The sequence below is a fragment of the Gallus gallus genome, chromosome W, assembly GCF_016699485.2.
Source record: "Gallus gallus isolate bGalGal1 chromosome W, bGalGal1.mat.broiler.GRCg7b, whole genome shotgun sequence".
Lineage (NCBI taxonomy): Eukaryota > Metazoa > Chordata > Aves > Galliformes > Phasianidae > Gallus > Gallus gallus.
The window spans coordinates 6,535,983-6,557,028 of NC_052571.1; the positions used below are offsets into that span (position 1 = coordinate 6,535,983).

The window sequence follows — 21,046 nt, forward strand, 5'->3', positions numbered from 1 at the left end:
AGTTGTCCTCCATACATTCCAGAAACCTCCTAGACTGCTTCTTCTGTGCTAAATTGTATTCCCAGCATATGTCAGGAAAGTTGAAGTCCCCCATGAGGACAAGGGCTGGGGATCGCGCAGCTTCCACCAGTTGCTCATCAAAGTGCATATGAAGCAAAGGTGTGTAATGGAATTCCTCCATGTGGAAAAAAGTTGTACCCATTGACATTCATCAGAGCTTGTTGAATGTTTATGGAGACCAAACAGTGGATGTTAGCACAGCAAGGTGGTGGGTAGTGTGTTTCAGCAGTGGCGATGGAAATGTGAAAGCCACCTTTTAGACAGCCATGTGGAGTTTTACGAGCATGGCATGCAAGATCTTGTTCATCACTGGTGAAAATGCATAGGTAATGGTGGTAATTGTGTTAAAAAAGTGTTTTGTAGATGAGAATTTGCTCTATCAAATAGTTTTATTGTTCTCTTTGTATGTGTTGTAGTTTCCATGGAAAAAAACAGGAAGCATTACTTGGGGAGGGAACTACGTATTTAACATCTTTGTTGGAGACATGGACTGTGGGACTGAGTGCACTCTCAGCACGTTTGGAAACAACACCAAGTTGTGTGGCACGGACAATATATGTCATGGTTATATGATTTTTCATTTTCTGTGTACTGCATCATAACATCATGTAGTGCACTGTGAGTTAAAGAGTTAATGCTCCAGTTCCAGAACTATCATGGATAGTTCTGGGTACCTGGTTTTCAGAAGAGAAGAACTGTATACCCCAGAGGACTGTTCGCTGTTCTGTTTCCATATTCCGTTCAGAGGGAAAGATAAAACTGTTCACAGATCATGAGACTCCCTCTCTTTTGCCTTTCTGCTCAGCCAAGCTAGACATCTCGCGTTCAGCATTAGAGCACGGCCTTTGGTTTTTGGACACGCTCTCTCATTTTCTTTGATTTATTAGGTTCAATTCCAATTATATTGCATTATAGTGTGTTATCTTGCATTCCAATATCTTTTTAGTAATTTAGCTTTTCTCCTCAGATCATTGCTGCTGTTTTGTGTTTAGACCCATCTCCCTGCCTTTCCCCCTTTCCCTTTTCCCGGAGCATGGGTTCCATGGATCCCCCTACCCCATTAGTCACGAAACTGGGCCAAACCGGACCTTAAACTGTTGACAACACGCTGCAGGGAAGGGATGCCATCCAGAGGGACCTTGACAGCCTTGAGAGGCGGGCCTGTGAAAACCTCATTGAAGTTCAAAAAGGCCAAAGTGCAAGGTCCTGAACTGGGTTCAGGACAATCCTCAGCAGAAATATCAGCTGAGTGGAGAATGGATTGAGAACAACCCTGCAGAGAAGGACCCAAAGGTGTTGGTTGATGAAAAACTCAACATGAGCCTGCAATGTGTGTTTGCAGCCCAGAAAGCCAACCATATCCTGGGCTGCGTCAAAAGAAATGTAGCTAGCAGGTCAAGGGAGGTAATTATTCCCCTCTACTCCACTCTCACGAGACCCCAACTAGAGTATTGCATTCAGCTCTGAGGCCCCGAGTGTAAGAAGGACATGGACCTGTCTGGAGCAACTCCAGAGGAGGGCCACAAGGATGATCATAGGGCTGGAGCACCTCTCCTATGAAGAGAGACTGAGAGAGTTGGGGTTCAATCTAGGGAAGAGAAGGCTTCAGGGAGACCTTATAGCATCCTCCCTTTACATAAAGGGGGCTTACAGGAAAGATGGAGAGAGACTCTTTATCAGGGAGCGTAGCAATAGGACAAGGGGTAATGGTTTTAAGCTAAAAGAGGATAGGTTTACATTAGGAATTAGGAAGATATTATTCACTCTGAGGGTGGTGAGGCAGTGGAACAGGTTGCCCAGAGAAATTGTTGATGCCCCATCCCTGGATGTGGTCAAGGTCAAGCTGGATGGGGCTTTGGGCAACCTGGTCTAATGGAAGGGTTCCCTGCCCATGGCAGGGAGGTCATTAAGTAGATGATCTTTAAGTTCCCTTCCGACTCAATCTATTCTATGGTTCTGAAGGAAAAGATGGATGTGCAATTAATCACCCAAGGTTGCAAGCCTGTGTGCATAGAAGTACCCAGCCTGATCATATATTTCATAGCCTCTTTAAATTTTTTATGCAGGAAACTAAATAACTGTCCTCAGTCTTCCAGTACTGATGACTACAAAGGTTATTTCCCCCATTTTTTCAACACTGCAGAATATCAAATTTATGTGGACCCTCTTCCACCACTCAGATACTATAGGGTGGACAGCATGATGCTCGAGGAGGAAAATCAGTTCTTGGTATGGAACACAGACAATCAGGAGAAGATTTCTGACTTGCTAAAATAACTGAGTTGCTATTGACAGCAAGATGTAAAAAAATTCAGGGAGGCCTGCAGAACATGCAGGAATGAGAAGATGACCCATCACACATTCTATGAGAAACAGAACAGTGAAAAAGGTGAAGGTTTATTGCGGTATAGATCCCTTTCAATATACTATGCTGGCCTCTTACTTACATATCCACGTACCTGTTTATGTTTATGTTCCTTAAGCCTAACGTGGTTGTACTCCTCCCTCCACATGGAGGAAAGAGATATCCAACTTCCTCTATTCCTCTGCAGCTTATAAACATGGCCTAAAAAGGAAAATAATCAAATCTGTCATGCATCACAAGGTGATGAATATCAAGTAGGATATTCATTCTCTTGATATTCATTCAACCTACTTGATATTCATCATCTTGTGATACATAAATGAATATCACCTCATTATTCGAGGTGATCAGCTCCAGTGCAAGCACTTTCTGCAGCGGATCAGGAGATCATACCCAGAGAGTGATGGTCAGTGGCTCAATGTCTAGATGGAGATCGGTGACAAGTGGTGTCCCTCAGGGGTTGGTACTGGGACTAGCGCTCTTTAACATCTTCGTCGATTGCATTGAAAGTGGGATCAAGTGCACCCTCAGCAAGCTTGTAGATGGCACCAAGCTGTGTGGTGTGGTCGACACACCTGAGGGATGGGATGCTTTGTCAGGGACCTAATGACCTCTGACCAAAGAATGATCCTGAGATGGAACAAAGTATTCTGACAGTTTTAAGGGAACTGATATTTGAGGCTACAGTCATTCATCTTGTTTTGTAGGGAGCTAGGGAACTAGCTAACCTTGCTAGTTTATCTTGTTTGGCAAGAACTTGTTTTGCAAGCAGGTGTTCCTCTTGGGCTTTGTATCACGCATTGGCCACGTGGGTACAGAGTGCAAGTGGAAAATACCCTGCAGACCCTGGAGAGAATAAAAGCAGGAGGGAGGCTGTGGTGGAGAAGAGAGGAAAAGTGCACTTTGAAGCAGGAGACGCCCTGCTGGCACTACCTATCAAATCCACTGCCCGCATGTTCCGTCTCCCTTTCCTACTTGATGTTTCATCCATCCCTCAAGGGCTGGTAAGTAATAGTGTGCTTGCTTAGGGAGTTTCTGCTTGCCTTGACATGCAGAAATCAAACTATAACCACAGAGTAGTTATAAAGCAGGTATGTTTAATCAGTGCTGCGCAAACACTGGATGCAAGGGGGGTATTCCCACCTAGCCTGCATACTGGAGGGCAAGAAAGGCACATACTTAAAGAGCAAGCTGTTTACATATGCATTAGATGTCCAAGAAAAGACTGGGTTATTACAATGAGTCCCCTAAATGATTGACATCTCCCCCTCGTCCCGAGTCTCAGCTCTTTTACACATGCGTATCTCTCCATGGTCTTTCCGATGAAGGTTGTCGTCTTATTTTCTTGGACTTGGGTTAGGATGGAGGATGCTTGGCTGGCTCTGGTTGGTCATCTCATCAGCCACAACTCCGTTCACCAATCCACTGCTTCTTCATTAATTTGTGGTTTGCTGTCTTAGTCTACTGTCTCACATTCCAGAGATCGGGGAGCTAACGATGTTATTTCAAAAAACAGGAGACGTGCTGTCTGCACTAATTGTCTAAGTCTGTAGAAAAGCATCTGTTATTGGCAGCGAGAACCTGGCTTAGCAAGGTCAAACCTGAAGCTGCCAATTCAACACCCCATGAAGGCACATAACTTTTAACTTAACTTACTATTCTTAAGGTTACACTCCCTTGCTAGATTATCCCATTTTCGTTAAGATTCATCTGGAAATACTTCCCCTTTTCTATAGACTGACGGAGCTGATGCTGTTTCCACTGTTCATAGGACTCTAAATTGTTTTTCTCACACCATACAAAGCATTTCACTATACAACATATTAAAAGCATTAGTACTAGGATTACTACTATTACAACTATTCCTGCAATGAGGAGATGTTTTAGCCATTTTATATCAGGCAACCAGCCTGTCAAATTCCTGAGAAATCAGCCAGTGATTTATACTGGGTTACCCGGAGAACTACCTGGGATTTTTCCCACATGGTCTGCAGATCTATTTCTACTCTGTGGGTCTCGTCTACATAAGCACAACAAGATTGATTGCTTATCATGCACACTCCCGCTTCTTTGGCTGTTAGTAAGTCTAAGGCCATTTGATTCTGTAACACTACCTTGCTAAGAGAGATAACTTCTGTTTGGACAGCTGTTGTAGCATCTATAGTTGCATTCTCAATATCTTCCAGAGTTTTTGAGATATTTAATATTGCATTCTAGAGATCTGTGATTTCCCAGATTTGGAAGATTATGCTGAAAAACTTATAAAGTCCCGAGGAATCTTTAGTTAATATATTGGGGCTTCTTACTCTCCTTGTATTTTGGTATTGGCCCCATGTAGGAAACGGCGGGAGAAATGCGACGACCATAGTAGATGATCAGCAAATCTCGTTTATTGTTTCAGCTGCGTGTACATTTATAGCGCAAATAATAGGCTCATACATATTGCTGAAGTGGAGCTTGGGATTGGCTCGCTATTCAGGGTCAACTACGCCTATCTTTGTGCTCTGTGGTTATCTCTCAGCAAACATTCTCTTGCTGACTTCTCCAAACAGTGTTGCCAACCTCCTCAATCTACATCCTGTTTTGTTCCTTGTCCTTGTGCACGACCAGCTGCACAGTGTCTACGTGGCCTTTCTCAGTCAGCCAGTCATCAATAAAACTCTCCACACTTCCCCCGTTTTCTTTTTGTACGAGCCAGGTTGTATGAATCGCATCTTGAACCATCTTTTGCTAGCATTACTGTAAACAAAGCATGATTATCAGCACACCAATCACAATCTATAAGAATACACTAGATTTATGTTACACACTTCTACAAAGCATTCCTTGTCAGTAAACTAACAGTAAAGACTACACAGCACACCAGTATTAACTACAGTTTCAATATCCCGATGAATAAAATACCACAGTCCCCACTCTGGATCAATCACTGTACCCGACCCCCACAATTAGTGCTTCTGAGTCTTGTAACTGCCAATTGATCCTGGCAGTTCCCAGTGTCCAAGAGGCCTTTCCGATGGGATGTTTTCTGCGATCTGCTAAGGGAATACCAGTCGCAACTCGGGAGTCATGGCACTGTATATGATGTCTTGCACACCATGCGGCTATTGCTCGCCGGAGTCGCTGTTGTTGTCATCGGGTTGAGATGGGTTGTTGATGTTCGGGGCTGGCTTAGTCCATTTACTGGGAACCCATAATGGGCCAGATCCTGTGGAAACACAGCTCTCTCCTGGAAGCCTCCCATGATGTTTACAAAATTCCTATTGATTCCTAATTCACTCAAAGTTTCCACAAACCCTTAACACCGTATAGTGATATTGTTCAGTTATAAACACTTGGGAACAGATCTCACAGAAGCCTGTCCATCTTCCCTTACACGCTTCCATGCAATCAGAACACAGTACTAGATAAACAGGCTGACACTCATTCCCTGAAAGGAATGCGTCTCACTCACACCACACTCACTCTGATATTTAGAACAAAAAAAGTGGTTTATACATAATCCACAATGCTGACGACGTCGTTTAGCTTGAATCTTAATAACACTAGTGCATTAGTCAATTAGTTGCAAGTCGTACCCCAGCCGGCAATCTAACCCGTGAGCTCACGTACCTCAGGGGGGGAGCAGGCATGCTCCTTCATACCCTGCGTAGGACGTCTCCTCACGCCTTACGGGCATCCCCTTTTCTATACACATACCTGATCTGCCTATGGATGGTCCTTGTCTGTCCCCACAGTGATCGGGTGAGGAAGGGAGACCTTCCAAGAAATCTTGGGGCGCGCCAAAGGTGTCCCCTCTCTCAACCGATCCCGCAGCCGAACAGAGCGGATCTATTCTCGTTGCAAAACTGAGTTGCGGAAATCAGACCCTATATCCGGTAAGGATATAGAGCAGGCATGTATCTATTGATGTCTATTGACAGTGCAAGGGGGATCACTCTACCTAACTTGCACACCGTCAGGAGAAATGGTGCTATAGATATAGGTCAAACTAATACATAATCAATAGTTGACAGGAATTCAGATACATTTTCATTACGTTCCTGAGAGTCCATTAGCATGCAGTGTAATGAGACAGAGGACCAGAAGGCAACGCTGGCACAGTTCTCATAACTTGCAGTTGCTTGCAGCTTGTCTCACGGCACCTGGCATAGCAGTCTGTATCGCAGCTCTACATTCCTTTCGCCTACTCCCATCGTTGTTTTGTGTGAGACAGTGATCCATAGCAGCTGTTTTGCTTGCACTGACCCAGGGGGAGAAAAACATGACCTCCCTGGTTCAGCCGTCCATCCACAATTTCCCCGTTCTTTTCTTGAGCAAGCAAAACAGCTGAGGTAACCTTCAAGAGCATTTTCTTAACAACAGCAATAACCAAACAAATTATGAGGATTCCCAGCACCACCAACATCAACAGACGAAGGCCCTGCTTGACAAGGCCACTAAGCCATCCCGTGACCTTGAGCTAATAACAGAAAGTCTATGGCAGCGTGATTTTGTAGCAAGGTATGCTGTAAGCTGTTTTGGTCAACCAGAAGCTGTTCAAAAAAAAAAGAAAAATTGCAACCCTTGTGGCAAGCGATAAAAGCTCAATGGTATTGTTACATTCAGGGGTTAACAGAGCACGTTTCATGCAGTCAGAACTGTTAGAGAGACTAATGTTTCAAAACTGCACAAACATAGGAGCAAACATAGTTAATTTTCCTAAATAACAATGTCCACCTATCACCTGGCTGGGGATGCCCTGCCACACTCTGTTTCCACAGATCAAAAAGATGTCCGGAGGCAATGCCTTCGCAGAGCCATTGCACCACACAGTCGTGTTGTTACCTTTTACCATAGGCACCCAAACCCTGTCTTTTTGATGTATTGGTGCCACAGTAATCACCAGCATTCCGATAAGTAAATTTACCACTGCTAGATACATTAGTCCAGCAATCAGTTCAGCGAAGCATCCCAGTCCGTGTAGTAAAAGCTGCTGGGGGGGGGGGGGGGGGGTGGCACGCCGCAGAGGGACTTGCCGCAGATTAGCGGGGGGAGGAGGCTCAGAGGTTGGCAGATCAGCGTCAGGCCCCTGCTGATGTTGGTCCTCTAAAGAGATTGCAAAGCCGAGAGCAGCTCTTGGCAAAATTAGAGGACCCTGTCTCCGCAGGAGCGGCTATAACTTGAGTAGCAGTAGCAGCCACTTTTGCCCTGCCCTGAAGGACTCTGTTCCACATACAGTCCCCAATTTTGCACCATTCTTTCGCTACGAAAATGAGCGGAGCACGTTACTACCGTAGCTAGGTCTTTGTCCTTCGCGGTCTCCCCTCGCTTAGTGAGGATACTGAAAAGCAGTGTCTGTGCTGCTACAAATTCCACATCTTCCTACCCGAGTAGCCGCCCCCGCTGCGACCTTCCCCGCTCTTGTTGTTTGTCTTCTTTTGAACTGAGCGCGGTCAGCTGAGCCAGCGCTATCTCACCAACGGTCATTAGCGGCTCCGTGTCCTCTCGGCCCCTGAAAGAAACTGCTCCCGCGCCCCCATAGTCACTGCGGGGGGCAATGGACAGTCTGGCCGCACACTGTAGTCCTTATTTCTCCCCTGTGCAGCACTGGCCTGTTCCACTGCCTTTTCTGCTTGGTGCTGCAACAGCTCACTGTGAACTGCTCGCCACAGTTTCCCGCATTTTTTTCGCTGTTTTATCATCATCTAACACCGCTTGCCAAATCGCATCCCCAAATTTACGCCATTCTGTAAGGTCATGTACTAAATGTGGGTTTTGAAAAAACCCTTTAGCATAACCATAAGCTAATAACCCGGGGAGTTCCTTCTGTAAGTCTACTCCCTTAATTTGTCGTTTTCTCAGAAAACAAGTAAATAAATCATAAGCCGCTTGCCTTTCCATCCCTTTTCTGTCAGCGTGCGCACTGTTGCAGCCTTACAAGGTCTCGGCGGCCCGTATTGGCCAGGCTCTCCGATGAGGTCACCTAGGGCTCGGCACTCCTCTCTCTGGTTCCTGAGTGCTTTAGCCATCCTTGCTGCTTTAGGACCCGAACTCCTGCGCCATCCCACCGTGGTGCGCCGTTACTGGATCACGTCGGGGTCACCATTTGTAGGAAACGGCGGGAGAAATGCGACGACCATAGTAGATGATCAGCAAATCTCGTTTATTGTTTCAGCTGCGTGTACATTTATAGCACGGATAATAGGCTCATACATATTGCTAAAGTGGAGCTCGGGATTGGCTCGCTATTCAGGGTCAACTACTCCTATCTTTGTGCTCTGTGGTTATCTCTCAGCAAACACTCTCTTGCTGACTTCTCCAAACAGTGTTGCCAACCTCCTCAATCTACATCCTGTTTTGTTCCTTGTCCTTGTGCACGACCAGCTGCACAGTGTCTACGTGGCCTTTCTCAGTCAGCCAGTCATCAATAAAACTCTCCACAGCCCCACACAGTTCTAACTATACCTGATGGGAGTTCTTTCAGATGGATGCTTGTAGGAGGTGATAAAAATTCTACTATACAATGTCCTTTCCAATTTATTGGTACCTCTCGAGCTATCTCTCGTCCCCACACAGCCACCAGAAGCCCTTCCTTAATGGTGGCCACTATTAAATTTGTAAATGTAAGATTGATCCAAGGTACTTTGGAGGATAAGGGAATGTATATGGAGTCATTCATGCATCTGCTTATAAGTTGTGTCATCCCATTATGTGTCCAAAATACGAGGTTGAATTTTGGTCCTAAAATAATGGTGCAGTTAACAGCAGCTTCCTCACCTGCCCCTAAGCAAATGGACTCCCTCTGACTGCTTTTATATTTCTACTGAGCAGACCAATTTAGTGACAGGACCCCAAACCATGGTACTTCCATCCCTGCCTTTGGTAGTCGTATGCAGACCCAGTAATCTGAGAAGTTTAAAGTTTTAGAAAAGTTACTAATTACATAGTAAAAGGAGTTCTCTTCCCAGGCTAAAACACCTCCCATGTACATTGAGATAGAGCAAATTAGTAACCAACTCATCTTTTCTTTACGGGTTTAACTTTTGACAGTGCAATTTCCTTGACAGACCAAGTAGATCCCCAGCATCTTGGAATAACCTCCTGTAACAATACTTTAGTTACCTCACGTGCCTTATTAGTACTACAAGGGAATATACCCTGTTCCTGGTACTAGGGATGTACTTTGTAATGTCTGTTCGACAAATATTTTTTATTATCTTCCCTTAGAATCAATTTCCATAAAATACTAAAGGGCATAACAATGTGTCCATCAGGGTATGCGCCCATCTGTCAGCTTGCTCTCTTCCCTTCGAAGTCGTTAATTAGATTCCTGTCATCTCTAGAATATTTTACAGGTTCTGACTCAGGTTCAGAGATTTTAAGCTTACTGTCTGGAATTAAAGCCTTCTCCTTCAACTGCCTGTTTTGCCACGTGATCCACCATCTTATTTCCAGTTTCCTGTATAGTGTTACCTTTCTGATGTCCTTTACAATGTATAATTGCCAGGCTCTTTGGTAGATTTACATCATGCTGTTTTTCCTTGTGTGTGAGCAATCCTTGCTCTTTCCAGATGGTACTATGAGCATGTAGTATCCCAAATACATAATTAGCATCTGTCCATATATTTCAGGCTCTTGTCAAGGCAGTTATTTCAGCCTTCTGAGGGAAAGTCCCCACAGGTAATGGTTTTGCTTCGATTACCTTGTCAGTAGCAGTTACTGCATACCCTGCCTTACGGTTTCCTTGTCTCACAAAACTGCTTCCATCGGTAAACCAGGTGTCTTCTGCATCTTCTAAGGATTTGTCGTTCAGGTCTGACCGGCTGGAATATACAGCTTCAATTGTTTCCAAGCAGTCATGAAATACTGGTTCTCCAGGAGTTCCGCTAAGGAAAGATGCTGGGTTGACAATATTAGTTACAATTATTTCTACATCATCCTGCTGTACCAGGATGGCCTGGTATTTCAGGAACCTATGGGGGAAGAGCCAACATCCCCCTTTTACCTCAAATATAGCAGACATAGAATGAGATATAAAAACAGTTATTATTTGGCCCAGCATAAATTGACGGGCTTCTTGAATATTGAGCACTGGTGCAGTCACTGCCCTCAGGCACCCTGGCCATCCCTTACTCACTTCATCAAGCTGTTTGAAGAAGTATGCCACTGCCCTTCGATAGGGTCCAAGGTTCTGAGCAAGGACTCCCAAGGCTATTCCTTGTTTTTCATGCGAGAACAGCCAGAAGGGTTTAGTCATGTCTGGTAGCCCCAAAGCAGGGGCTTTCATAAGATCTTGTATCAGTTGGTGGAATTCCTTCCTTGCCTCCCCATTCCATTTAATATTCTTTGGATATGATTTCAAAAGAGCATAAAGAGGCTTTACCAACAGTCCATAGCTGTGTATCCACAGTCAGCACAATCCTGTCATTCCTAGGAATGTATGGATTTCCTTGGCAGTTTGCAGCTCAGGGGTTTGGCAGATGGCTTCTTTCCTTTTGATCACTTGGACTTTCTGTTGAGAAACTTGATAATCATTTAAACCAAGAAATTCAGCAAACTCACAGTCCATTGCTGTGGTCATTACTGTGTCATCCACATACTATAGTAAAGTTCCACCCTGGGATGGAGGAAGCCAAGTCTCAGGCTCACGAGTCGACCAGTTCTCAAAAATCATTGGGCTGCTCTCACAACTCTGGGTAACACTGTCCTGGTTGAGTCTTTTCTTCCCCGTATTGGGGTTTTCCGATTCAAAGGCAAAGAACTTTAGGCTTCCTTTGGCCAAACCAGGAAAAAAAAAAAAAAAAAGGCATCCTTCAAACCCAGAAGGTAAACTCCACCTACTCAATGCTTAACTTGGTTAATAAACTGTATGGATTTGCCACCACTGGGTGTATACATACAACAATTGTATTACTTGCCCTCAAATCTTGTACCAAACTGTAGCTCTTACTGTCTGATCTTTTATCGGCAAGATTGGAGTATTGTATTTGGATTCACATTCAATTAGCAATCCAAACTCCAAGAAGTTATCTATTATTTCTTTTATCCTCCTACAATCTCATATCCTCAAAGGGCACTGCTTTACACTGACTGGACTGGCTCCTGCTTTTAACTTAACTTCTATTTAGGGCTGCATTTTTGGCTCTGCCAGGCATCCCTGATACCCACATTCATAAGTATACCTGATTTAAGATTTCTGTAACTTCTGGAGGTACAATACTGTTTTTCCCAGTTTGTGTTAAAGCCAGACTTAATATTTTTGATCAGTTGATATTGTTTGACCCTTAGTTCCAGTTTTATTGAATTTAATCTCTGCATCCATTTTTTCTTCTAAGTCTTGCCCGAGTAACCGTTTTGGAGAACCTGGCATGTACAAGAATTTATGTATTCCTACTTGTTTTCCCAGCCTGTATTTAATTGATCCCAAAAGGTAAGCTTTTTCTTGTTGGGCAGTAGCTCCTACTACTGTTACAAAAATCATCTATGGGTGGTAAGAGGCACCCATACCCACCAGAAAATAAATCTCTTTATCCTGTTCCCCTAGCTGCAGTTTAATCAGTGGGTTTGCTAGGGCAAACTTCCCAGGTTCCCATCATTCAGCTTTTGCGATCAGAGACCATTCCCTATCACTCAGCTTGGTACGATTTCTCCACCAGTGTCCCATTTCCCTGCAGTTTGCACGCTGCTTTCGGTCCAGCAGGGGCGGAGTCCTCCCCGGGCTCTTCCATTCCCCCCCCCCACCTCTTTCTGTGGGGATCTCTGGGTCCTACTCTAGTGCAGCAACAGTAGCAGCTGCTGTTGTTCTTCCCAATTTCCTTAATATCTCTGTTCCTCAATCAGTTTTTTTAAATCGCTCATGTCTCTTCAGTCCTGACATCCCATTTACACCTTCCTAATCTTTGCTTTCCTCGGCCTGTGTCTTTCCCAAACCTTTTTCACTTTCCAAACTTTCATCATTACAAAAACTACTAACATTATATTTCAGTTTCACCTCTGCACCTCTGGAGGTTTACAGTGCTTCCAGTGCTAACACTGGGATTTCGCTTTTCCTTAGATCCCTGCAGATGAAGGCTATTCTCACTTCCAATGCCCTGTTCCCCCCCTCCCCCCCCCCCCCCATTCGCAAGTAACGCTGTTTACAGCAGCAGTCTCCTGCCCCAGCTCTCATACGAGGTTTGTTGAATAAAATTCTTAACTCTGCGCTGCCTTGAGTGTGTGCTTGCTTGCTTCTACTCCTGAGACATCCTGTCTCTCAGATCCAAACATACCCTGAAACAGATGTCATTCAGAGATGCCTAAACAGGCTCAAGCGGTGGGTCCAGGAGAACCTCATGAGGTTCAATAAATGCAAGTGCAAGATCTTGCACCTGGGTCAGGGCAACCCCCACTATCAGTACAAGCTGGGTGTCAATGGTTTATGGGCCAGTTCGGCCTGGTTCCATGACTAAATGGGGCTGTGTGACCCACCGACCCACGCCCCAGAAGAGGGGGAAGGGGAAAAAGGGAAGGGTAGGGAGAGAAGAACAAAGAACAGAACAGCAGCAACAAGCTATGGGAGAAAATTCATTTACTAAATATGATATCAGAATGCAAGATAACAGAATATAATACAATATAATTGGAACTGAAGCTAATAAATCAAATAAAATGAGAATGTCCAAAAACCATAGGACTTACTCTAATGCTGAAGGCTAGACAGCTAGGGAGCACACACTGCAGAGATGAGCAGTAAAAGAAGGGGCCATTTCTAAAAGAAAACGAAAACAGAACAGTGAAAGTCTTCTGGGAGATGTTGTTCTTCTCTTCTGAGAAAGGTATACCCAGAACTATCATCAATCCACGGAACTGGAACATTCACTGTTTAACTCCCAGTGCACTATATGACATTATGATGTGGAATACCTATAACAAAAATCATAAAACCGTGACAGAGGGGTGAGAAGAAAGCGATAGTAAAAAGATAGAAAATAAAAGCAAGAGTTCATTATAGAAAAGCAGAGATAGTCACCACTGCAGTTTCCATGAATCTCCTGGTAGGCAGCAAGGATGGAGGGTGCAGCTTCTCTCTCAGTCGGTGATGGGATATTCTCAGCAGAAAGACAAAAGGCAAAAAAGACACGAGTCCTTTGTTTGTAAAGTCCTTATAAACCGTCTGATCTTTCTCTGGTTTCCCATTGCAACAGTACATTTTGCATGTTCAATACCAGGGCCCCTCGCCTCAGGGTCACCTCGTCTCATCTCAGGAGTGGCCTGAAAATGCAATGTAAGCTGAGAATGCTCCCCTTATCTTCATTGCCCCTGGCAATCATGTGTAGGCAGAGGTGAGGTCTGTCCAGCAGGAAGGCCTGCAAAAACTCAGGCAGACTTTGAGACAAAAGAGTCTTTGTATAGCATCTCACACTTGTATCGATCCCAACTTTTCTTTTGAGAGTTTGTAGCTAACACGCTAACAACCCTCACTATAACAATTTTCTCCAACAACAATCAGAACAATAATTGCAGCACTATATCATTACACACACAATTATACATACAGCAATAACAAAAACAATTATCAAAACCAGTTTCTTCAACCAAACACTATTTGTTCAATTCTCTCCCCATAAGACTGTAAGCAATGGAAATTGTGCATTTTTAGTGCTGGATTCATTTTTGTATTCCATATCAAAGCACACTGGACTGTTGGGGTTGCCAACCCTACCTATTTCTGTCAGGTTCAACAATACTCCTGCTAATGGATACCCTGTTTGCATGCTCCTCGATAATTGGATGTATACCCAGAAATCAGAGGAATTAGTTACATTAGCTAGTTTCCATACTATTTGTAAATGTACATTACTTTTCCATCCTTCACAGCCTACAAAGCAAATTCCTACCAGAAAAGTTGCTTTATACATTACGCCTGCTTAATTATCTTAACTTTAAGTGGCATCTGACTCAGATACGTGAATGATCCAAATAGTTTATTGCAGGTTCTAACATCCCTTATATACATAACCAAGTTCTCTCTTGTAACTTTCTCACCCCCCTTTACATTTCAACAAAACATTCCACACAGATACTCCTGGAGGTGTCCTTAGTTCTCAGCATTCCTTTCTCATGCTGCTTATCTTGTTCCGCAGCTTCTGCTCTGAATATTCTTTCTTGTATTCCCACAGTTCCCCCTTTTTTGTTTATTAGCAAACTATTAACATATTACAAAATAATAGCACTAGTCATATTCATAATATAATAATGCCTTGTACACGGCATCCCAACTGCCTGACTTGGAGCTTTCTCCTTCATTTTGTATAGCACTGTAACAGCACTGCCATATGCATTTAGGTTATCAAAACTCGATAGAGGCTTAGATTGACAACACGCTGAAAACAAGAAAAGAGACAAAGCAAACATAGCACAATGACAAGAAATGCTACTAAACCCATTAAGAAAAGAATGAACACGTTTGGCCTATGGTCCAAGTTCCTGCAACCTGGAAAAGAATCCCAGAGGGTCCCATTCTGTGTGTATCTGTAAATGATTAGAGAGAATCTTCAACTTTTGCGTACTCTGATATACTGATTTTGAATGATCACTAAGATTCATACAACATATGTCTTTAAAATCCTCACAACCAAGCCCTTGGGCTAATAATAGAAAATCAATGGCCACATGACTTTGTAAAGTTGTGTGTCAGATAGAATCAATATCAGTGGGCAAGCCTGCTAGAACATCACTAGTGGCATTGCTTTCCTTAGCCAGCTAACATCCTAACTTGGTGTGTGTGGATAAAGCTTGAGCAGTGCTGTTTCAGGGTACTTTTTGATCTGAGAGACGGGATGTCTCGGTAGCAGAGGGAAGCCAACTATGCACTCAGAGCAGCACAGAGGGTTATGAGTTTTAGTTAACACACACAAGACACACACACACACAGGCACACATTTTAGATAATCCCCTTAAGCAGGAAACAAACTCCCTAGGCAAGTGTACTATATATTAGTTCCCTTAAAAATGTCAGAATACTTTGTTCCATCTCAGTATCATTCTTCAGTAAGGGGCCTTTAGGTCCCTGACATAGGTGCCAATTGAAGAGACCAATGAACCAAAAAATCTGCTGGGCAGTATTCCAGAATTCTATATTAGAATCACACGTTGAATCAAAGTAAGACAGCATGTGCCTTTGTCTCGAGCGATGCATGGTCGTATTTTTAAAATCCTGATTAGTGGGATGAAAGAGAAATGATTGTTCTATAGTACAAGGTCCTGCGTTAGCTTTGCCTGGGATTCCTTTCCAGGTTCTGTCTCCGCAAATTAAGAATAGGCTAATTGGTAGGATAATAGCATCATAACTGGGCGTTACTGATAATGGGGTGGTGAAATTACACTAAAATAGTTATTCCCATAGATTCCAGCAATGGTAACATGAAATCCTGTTCAATTCATATTTGATCTACTACTAAAACTGAGAAAGAATCACACAGCAACCTAGATAGTGCCTAATAATTCTAATTCTTGAGGCTAAATTGGTAACACAGGAAAATCATTCACTTCTTTGACATACCATTATCAGTGTTGTTATTGTGATACCATCCAGTGTACAATCCAGCCATTTTTTGCCACTCACTATGGCACCCATGAGTTATCTACATGTCACGGAGTTATCTCTAGATCTATCTGTGTCTGTGACAGGGGGACAGGAGGCCCACAGGCTCACTGGCCTGAAAAAAATGGGAGGGGGGAGGGGTAGGGGTGTCAATGGTTTATGGGCCGGTTCAGCCTGGTTCTGTGACTAATGGAGCAAGAGGACCCATGACCCATGGACTCATGGACCCACGCCCCAGGAAAGGGGAAAGGGGAAAAGAGAGGGAAGGGTAGGGAGATGGGAGATGGGCCTAAAAACAAAGCAATGGCAATGATCTGAGGAGGAAAGTTAATTTACTAAATATGATATTGGAATGCAAGATAACACAATATAATACAATATAATTGGAATTGAGGCTAATAAATCAAAGAAAAGAGAGAGAGAGAGTGTCCGAAACCAAAGGCCTTACTCTAAAGCTGGAGGTAAAACAGCTGGGGGAGACGCACTCTGAGACAAACAGCCAAAAAAGAGAGCAGTCTCGTGACTCATGAGCAGTTTTGTCTCTTCATCTGAACACAAAGTCCTCTGGGGTCTGTAGTTATTCTCTTCTGAGAACCAGGTACCCAGAAAATTGGCATTCCATAGAACTGAAGCATTAACTCTAACTCCCAGTGCACTATATGATGTTATGATGTGGAATATTGATAACAAAAATCATAAAACCATGACACTACAATACAACAAATTGCAAAGCAATAACAATAAGTAAGAAACACTCAATCCCAGTCATTATGAGGGCTGGAAGCTATTTTCTGCCTTGAGATGAGGCCAAATGAATCGTGCTAGAACACACCTAGGGCCAGTCTCTGTAGAAACACAAGCATATCCATGACCCCAAGTCATTAATGGTAAGGGACCTGACGTGCGGAAATCAGACCCTATAGCCAGTGAGGATATAGAGCAGGTATGTGTTTATTGGTGACGTGCGTACACCCTGGTGGAAGGGGGATCGTTCCACCTAACTTGCACACCGTCCAAAGAAATCGTGCTATAGATATAGGTCAAATTAATACATAATCAATAGTTGACAGGAATTCAGATAGATATTCACTACATTCTCAAGAGCCCATTAGCATACAGTCCCTCCCCCCCCTTGCACGTGCGTGGTAGGTCGTGATGATGAAGGCTCGTAGTCTTCCTCGCTGCAAACTTCTGACCCCGAAGGGGGGGGCATCCCCCGAACCGGTTTCAGCTTGCACTTCAGACATCTAATCACCTCCCTGCCAAATGTTTTTGAGCTGTTCTCCGGTCCTTATCTTTATGGCCTTCACTCTCCTTGTTATTTTGGACCTAGCGCCTGTGAAAGTGCTTGGAATCCCTTGTTTTCTAATACTCTCTACCTAAACTATCTCTATTTGCCCCTTATGTCTACTTTGTGAAGCTGCTTTCTCTTTTCTTGCTATGAAGCCCTTCTTTCTATACTGCGGGGACCTGATTTTGCCCTTCAGACCTTCCCAATGCTCTGTGGCCATATTCTGAACATTAACCATTGGCTGTCCCTTGAGCACTGGGGAGGCCCCAAAATGATGGTCTATTTGAGTTGTATCTGTATGATTGTGATTTAGATAATTCAGCACAAGCAAAACCTTACATAATCTTTCTTGTGGTGTGTCTCCCGTACTCCCACTTTTTTGTTTATTAAGACTACATTTCAGGGTTTGATGAGCACATTCAATGATAGCTTGTCCAGTGGGAGAACGAGGAATGCCTGTAATATGTCTAACCCCCCCCTTCTTGGAGGAAAATTTGAGTAGCCTTAGAAGTATACGCAGGTCCATTATCTGTTTTTATAGTATGTGGGATCTCCATAGCAGTGTAAGCAGATAACCAGTGTTTACGGGTATCACGACTGCATTTGCCTATATGTGCTGTGTCAAATATGTAAGAAGAATAAGTATCTATTATTACATGCACATATTTTAGACGGCCAAATTCGAGAACATGAGTGACATCTGTTTGTCCGAGTTGAAGAGGTGCTGTGCCACAGGGATTTGTCCCTATTTGAGGCAAAGGGGCAATTGCCTGGCAGTCTGGGTATGTTAGAATAATGTCACGGGCTTGCTCCACTGTCAATTGGAATTGTTTTTTTAAGGCTCTCCTATTCTGATGGAAAAAGTGATGGGAGAGTCGCACTTGTTGAAATAATTGAGGGGTAGCAAAGACGACCGTGGCTTGATCAGCCTTACGATTGCCCTCAGATCCTTCAATCCGCTGAATGATACCTATATCATACAAAGAGTCAGTTATTAAATTAAGCTTTTGTTCTGCAAAAATTTGAAAAGCTCAAGCCACCACAGTGAGTTCTACAACTTGAGGTGACCCATCGACAATATGCATGTCTGACTGCCATTTTGTAGCAGTCACACGCCAGAGAACCACCGTTAGGTTTGTCTTGCCGGATCCATCTGTAAATACAGTAACAGCATCTGATTATAGAACATGTGAAAGGAAAACATTCAAGAGTTTGATATTATTATAAGAGATACCAGGAATGATAAACAAACATGATGGCTGTATCGACGTTGCAATGATGTTATTACAGAGTCTAAGCATTGAAGTACTTCCCATGTTAATCGTCGTCTAGATGTTAGATCTGGGTCTCCTTTGAGTAGTTGAGGTAAAGGGTGTAGCTCTTGAGTAGTAATACCCCAAAGCGTTCACAACCAGTTGATGGTTCCTAATAAATTTTGCAGATCATTTAATGTCTGCACACGGTGTACTATTTTGAGGGTTTGTGGCTGAATGGTATGAGATGCAATTTTCCATCCTAAATATTTCCATGGAGAGCTGAGTTGCACCTTTTCTTCAGCTATTTGTAAACCAACAGATTGTACTGCCTGCCGGACGAGCAGTATAGCATCTAGAATTCCTGGTAAATTAAAAGTCCCATCTGTGTTACAGAAGAATGTCCTAACAAGAGGATGCCTGTTCTCAAGGGGGTCCATTATATCAGTTGGAATAAGAGTCACGGTGCTATCAGTCAGCGTCACTGACTGGGTGGTGGCCAAGTCCACTCCTGCGCTGCCTGGAATGGCTGGTCTGACTGAGCTGGCCAGACGGTGGCTAGCCGATTCAGGACCGTATTTGTTGTCATAGCGCACGGTCTCGAGCTCTTCTTCCTGTTTCCATCAGATCAAGGGGCCGCCCATCAACATGGTCAAATTATACATCATCTGGGCAGTAGCCTGATCTAGGTACTCAGTAATAAACACAGTATACTGCATGGGAGAAAGAATCATTCGTAACAAAATTTTCCAATCATGAGAAGTCATAACATAGCTGTCACCGATTGCAACCAAAAGATTATATGTAAAGGCAGACTGAATTTCATAATCTTTCACTGACTTCCTTAGCTCCTTTTCCGCCTGGTAAAGCAGGGATTTCCTCCGGAGGGGCTGATTTGCACATCACAGGAAAGGGGCTTGCAACGTGTCAGTATCACCTTGTGATATTGCCTCTCTTCTGCATTGCCCTAAAGCACCGTAGTCTTTAACCAAATTACATGCTGGAAGCAGAAGCGGCGCAGCGGGAGGTGGGCGGCGGGGGCGGAGGGCAGCGGCGGGTGAGGGGAAGTGCGGCTGCGCGGCAGGGGTGCTCTGGGGTGGGTTGTGACTGTGTGCTGTGGGCTTCTCGCAGCAGTAGTGGCGGTGGCACTGTCCGGGGGCCGTGATTTTCCTTTTCCCCGGCCGGGGGGAGGGGGGTGGGAGGTGCGGGCTGGGACCGGGCAGGAGCTGCCTCCCGCGCCGAGGGGCAACGAAGAGGGCGGGGCGGAGGGCGATGGAGAATGGTAGGGAATAGTCTGTCTTTTCGGATTTCTTTGAGTGCTTCCGATATTTAAACAGGTAAATGCTTAAGCAGCAGACTTTTCTGCAGTAGTAGTAACGTCCCAGAGTTTTGTGCCAATTTTGTCCCAAACCGCCCTGTCAAAACCCAGTTATCGGAAATTCAGGGACATATTTTCTTATCCAGTCAATAAAAGCAACTAATGCTGAGGTAGATACAGGTCGATTCTGAAACTTTAAAATTCTCTGTAATGCTTAACGATTTACTTGTTGCTCCTTCGCTTTAGCAAACTCCGTGTGGTTCCCGACTGCTCACCTTCTGTCCTGCAGATTGGTGATGGGCACACAAAATAATCTTTCCGTGGTTCAGTTGGGCAGTGCTGCCGGACTGGGCTCATTCAGCCTCGGCTTGATTATTGCTCCATACGATGGGTGCCATTTGCAGCGTCTGAGGCACTGACTCAGATGTGAACGATCCAAATCGTTTATTGCAGGTTCTAACATCCCTTATATACATCCTCAAGTTCTCTCTTGTAACTTTCCCACCCCCTTTACGTCGACAAGACATTTCACACAGACACTCCTGGAGGTGTCCCTTTGTTCTCAGCATTCCTTTCTCATGCCGTTTATCCTGTTCTGCAGCTTCTGCTCTGAATATTTTTTCTTGAATCCCCACAGAGGTGGTCTGTTCAACTTTCCATGTGGAAGGTGCCTTCTTAATCTGAGAATAATTGTCCTGATTGTATCAGTATTCCATATCATAACATCATGCGACATGCTGTTAGGTGCAGAGAGAGAGTGCACTGCGGAGCTGTGTTTCCTGTTTATCTTGCAGTCTCACATGAGTTCTGACTCTCCAAGGGAAAGATACACTGGGATGTACTGCATTTCCCAGGAGCCTCCACGTGATTTCCGATTCCAGGGAATGGGGGAAGAGCTCTCTGGTCTTTTCCACGAGGTGAGTGGTGGAGTGCCTGCCGATAAAGATTTGGACGGACTCTCTCTCTCCTCCGGTTTTATTTTTGGTTTGTTTTGATTGATTACTCTTAATTATTCTGTATTATCTCACATTCCTTTTAATACATTAGTTTCTCCTATCTCAATTGGGTTTTTCCCTCTTCTTTCCTTCCCTTCCCTTCCCTTCTCCTGAGGGGAGGGAGGGGTGTCACGTGATTAACTCTTCAACCCGCGACAGGGTCCTTTTCCTTCCTTTAACTGATCTGCTGGTGACCTGTG

At 44.2% G+C, this 21,046-nt stretch overlaps 1 protein-coding gene across 10 annotated transcripts in view; it reads left to right on the forward strand.

Annotated features, from left to right (window-relative positions):
* Positions 1 to 21,046, forward strand: part of SPIN1L (spindlin 1 like) — a 168,630-nt gene that overhangs the window by 35,440 nt on the left and 112,144 nt on the right. For 2 of the 10 annotated variants that reach the window (XM_040655161.2, NM_001396708.1), the window contains exon 2: positions 20,646 to 20,768. The exons of the other annotated variants lie outside the window; for them this stretch is intronic. The gene's annotated coding sequence lies outside the window, so the exon portion shown is untranslated. The remainder of the gene's footprint in view (positions 1 to 20,645; positions 20,769 to 21,046) is intronic. 10 annotated transcript variants of the gene reach the window in all.